Below are 4,397 nucleotides of genomic sequence, written 5' to 3'. Positions count from 1 at the left end.
CAAAGAAGGAAGCACGTAGAGGAGCCAAATCAAGAACTCTCGAGGGTGGGGAGTGGGGAAGAGGAGGGAGGGCTGGGCTTGCTCAAGCTGGAGGACCCCAAAGCAAACCCACACTGCCGCAGCCCTCCTCCCTTCCTGAGCCATCCCCTCTCCAAATCAGGAAGAACGACCAAAGGAAAAGAGGTTTTTAATAAGAGATCCCCTGGGAAGGAGGTGGGTAGGAGGGAGGGTGGGGGTAGCAGGGAGGAGGAACTGGGGACGGCTAGCTTTTCTCTCCTCGCAACTTGATCACAGAAGATTCGATCTCTCACATTTCGACCAGACAGGGACTAGGCTCACCCCCAATCTAGAGGGAGGAGAGCGAGAAAGAGGGACGGTCTCGCTAGGTGATTCTCCAAGCCTTTGACACACATTGCTTCCTTCCAGGGTTTTCCCCTTTCCTTCCACGTCTCTGATGGGTTTTTCTTGTCTCCACTAGGGGGCGCCCTCGGTACGGTAGGAACTTCGCAGGCCTCGAGAAGGGCGTGCACAGTCGCTGGGACAGACAGACAGTGTCCGCTGGGGTTGCAAATCCATGTTCGGAGGGAATTCTCAGGCCTTCAAGATCTTTGTGAGGAGTGGAGCGAGGTATACAACACTCTGGGATCCTGTTGGTCAATAAAGGGGTGTGTCCGGACGGGATGGGACGGGGGTGGGGTGGGGGGCTGAGGGATTAGCCTCCCTGAGTTCATATCAGCCTCCAGTACAGGAGAAGTCAGGGGTTCTTAGAATTTATAACAGGAGTAAGGGCAGAGCTGACTTAGAAGTCCAGCAGGAACCCCATGGAGAATGGGCTGGCCTTTTTGTTTGAACAAAAAAGAAAGGTCTGGCTGCTTTGGGGAATAGGGCTTATTTTTGACACAGGCTCTTGTACTGGCTTCATGCCGGTCTGGAACTCATGATGATCCTCCTGCCTCTGCTTCCGAAGTGCAGAGACCCCCTATGTGAACTATGCTGTTTGTTTTGATGCAGGGTCTCCCTTTGTAGCGCACACAGAGTGCTGGAATTACAGTGCACAGCAGTGTGCTCATCTGAGAGCCGGCTCCTTTTTGCCAATCTCTGATGGGCTCTCAAAACTCTAAGCCCTGAGCAGGAGAGATGCCGTCAAATTTGATGGCTAGAAGTTGATCCCTTGAGTCCATACGGTAGGAAAGAACCAGTTCCCATAATTGTCCTCCAGTCTCCATCATGTACACACATGTAGTGCGCACACGCGCACGCGCGCGCACACACACACACACACACACACACACACACACAAATAAATAAATAATTAATTTAAAAAGTCAAAATAAAACCTTGGGACCTGGTCTCCCAAATCAGAAAGGGCACAACTGCAGTTCTACTCTCAGAGGGGAGGTGGGTGCGGCCCCAGGAAGCCTGGAGATTCTTTCCTATGGGGGTTAAAGACTTCTTTCTCTTCAGAAATTCCCAAGCGCTGTCTGGGAAAAGAGCTGGGTTAGTGGAAGAAGGAAAATGAGCTCCTAAGCAGAGGTGAGGGTGGGCAGGGGTGAGGGTGGGAAGAGGTGAGGGTGGGAAGAGATGAGGGTGGGCAGGGGTGAGGGTGGGCAGAAAGAGGGGTGGGCAGAAGTGACAGTTGTCAGAGGTCAGGGGTGGAAGCGGAAACTGTGGGAAGGAAGGAGGCATGCTGGGATTGACGCCCTAACCTTAGGGTGAGGCGAAGCTTCTGTTCCTTCCCCCAGCCCTGCCCTGGGAGCTCCCAGATATCAGTGCCTCCCTCGGAAGGCCCTGGGTGGGTTAGACGTCTGGGGTCCTTCAGCTTACGGAGGAGCTGGGTGCCTCGGCTTGTGAAGCCTTCATGGCCACCCGATTCCCCAGAAAGGAAGGTAGCTTTGGGCAGGAAGCAGTTGTAAGGCTACAGGAGATGGCTCCTGGAGAGCAGTCCTCCAGCCCTTACAGCATCCCTGCGTTGTGTTCCCCTCGGGCTAGAAGAAAGACCTGAGGCAGCAGATACCAGAGCAGAGGGGACGAGGGGACGGGCTAGTATGTCATTCACAGACCCCTCTCCTCTCTCCACCTGACCTAGCATGGCCCAGCCTATCACTCCCCACCTTGGGAAGTCTGGAATTCTATGCCTTGAAGACCATCTGAAGGCTGTGTGGCCTCACCAGGTGCCCGGGCTTCCTGCTGGCTTTACCCTCTTCCTTCCTCTGATTTCTGACTGCTCTTCTCCCCAGAACCATATTTGGACTTTTAGAACACTGTGGACCTTAAGACAGCAACACCAGCGTCCAGCATTCTCCAGGAGTTCTCTGGTCTTAATTCCATGGTCTTAATATGACAGTCGCCCCAGATCTTTTATCCCCAGACTCCCCTACAAAGTATTCAACCAAACATGGGTCTAAAATATTATGAGGGGAAAAAAAATGTGTGTATCTCTTAAAAAATTATTTATTTTATTTTATTTATTTATATATTTTTTTGGTTTTTTTAGAGACTGTGTCTGCACTAAACATCCTTTGTTCCTTGTTTTCCTCCATAAACAGTAACGGTTACCTCCACGGCACTTGCAGGCAGGCGGGATTGGTCGTTTCCAAGAAGATCTGCACCGGCTGTACCCGAATAGCACATCATTTTGATATGAAGGGTTTCAGCCCCTGAAGATTTTGATACCCACAGAGTTGCTGGAAGCAGTTCTCCTGGATACTAAGGGGTGCTCGTCTCATATTTGAATCATCCCGACCCTTACTGAGCAGACAGCCCCCAGAGTAACGCTGACTCAGAGAGAAGGAATTCGAGTCACCGGGGATATTTAAAATATTCTAGTAGCCACGTAGTTTAACAGAAAGAAAAAACATTAAGACAAGTGAGATGAACCTTAATAATATTTAATCCAATGATGTAAATTATTTTCATATGTAATCAATATAAAATGATTAGTGCTAAATTTGCTTTTTTTTTTTTTCGTTTTCCTCCTTTAAACTGTCGTTGGAATTTAGTTTTGCCTTCACAGCACCTCTGTTTGGTCAGTTGTGTGCTCGTGACTCATACTTACAAGTGGGTAAGATACTGAACAGCCGCTGGGTGTGGTGGTGCTGGTGCGGGCCTTTGATCCCAGCACTGGGGAGGCAGAGGAGGCTCCTCTAGGAGTTTGAGGTCAGCCAGCTCTACGGAGACAATTCAAGGACTGCCAGGGCTACATGGTGGGACTTCATCTCAAAAATAAAACAAAATACTATTACTAAAACCCCCAAGATATTGCACAGTGGGGCTCAAAAGATGGCTGGCAGCAGGTAGAGGCAGTCGGCCCTGAGTTCAATCCCTGGAGCCGATGTTTTTGTAAAAATTTTTAACTTCAATCCAGGGTTTCTACCCTGGTCATTAGTCTCCGGATAATGACACACAACTTTTATTATTTACAATAAGCCTTAAACAGCACAGGAGCTGGGCAGATATCTACCCTCTATGCTATTAAAATCTACTACCCTATTAATAACCCTGAGTTATTACTTACTGTGTTTCATCTGGGCTGCTCATAACTCCAACTGGGCAGCCCTCAGGGTCACGTTTTCATGGCGCACCTAGCCCATGGTGGCTTCTCCTTTCTCCTCACCTTCTTCTCCAGTTCCTGGTTCTCCCTCAACAAACCCCTACCCCCAGCCCGAAAACCATAAAAGCCACCTATATCTCTCCTGCCCAGCTATTGGCTGTCAGCATCTTTATTTACCAATCAAAACAACTTGGTTACAAGGGCACATAGTGTCACTTGGGTCTATGTACAGACTCTTGTATTTCTGGGGCAACCAGGTCTTGGGGGCCACACTTTGCATTACAATACACCGCAAAAGACCAGTCCTCTGCACCTGTAAAGGGTGGAGGGAGAGAACTGACTACAGGAAGCTGTTCTCTAATCTTTGCCCACATGCTGTGACGTGTGCACACATAGGCACATGCATTTCATATGCAAGGTAATAATAAAATTTAAAAAGGATATTGAATAATATGTAGAGCCTGTTTGGGTCCAACAAGTCCAGGTACTAAAAGCCCATTTTTAAAATTGTGGGAGGAGCTGGAGAGATGGGTCAGTGATAAAGAGCATTGTCTGTTCTTCTAGAGTATCTGAGTTCGATTCCCTTTACTACCAGGGCAGCTCACAACCATCTGTCACTCCAGCTCCAGGGAATCCAATGCCTCTGGGCTCCAAAGATACCTGTACTCTGTGTATGTGTGTGTGTGTGTGTGTGTGTGTACATGTGAAAGAACCTAGTGGGGAAACCCCCACCCAACTCCCGATTCAGCGTGCACCCAAGAATCACGAATAGAACACAACACCTTGATGTAACAACACGAGGTATTTTAATGGCGGAGCTCCGGGTCGAAACGTATCTCACACAGGA

The 4,397-nt window shown here is 49.1% G+C and overlaps 1 long non-coding RNA gene across 1 annotated transcript; it reads left to right on the top strand.

Moving 5' to 3' along the window:
- Positions 1-254: 254 nt before the first annotated feature.
- LOC110304231 lies at positions 255-2,943 on the top strand. The gene is made up of 3 exons (XR_002379033.1): positions 255-386; positions 479-627; positions 2,547-2,943. It is a non-coding gene; the product is annotated as an uncharacterized LOC110304231 (long non-coding RNA).
- The last annotated feature ends 1,454 nt before the right edge of the window (positions 2,944-4,397 follow it).

The sequence above is a fragment of the Mus caroli genome, chromosome 11 (genome assembly GCF_900094665.2).
Source record: "Mus caroli chromosome 11, CAROLI_EIJ_v1.1, whole genome shotgun sequence".
NCBI classification, from domain to species: Eukaryota; Metazoa; Chordata; class Mammalia; order Rodentia; family Muridae; genus Mus; species Mus caroli.
This window is presented reverse-complemented; position numbering and strand designations above follow the sequence as displayed.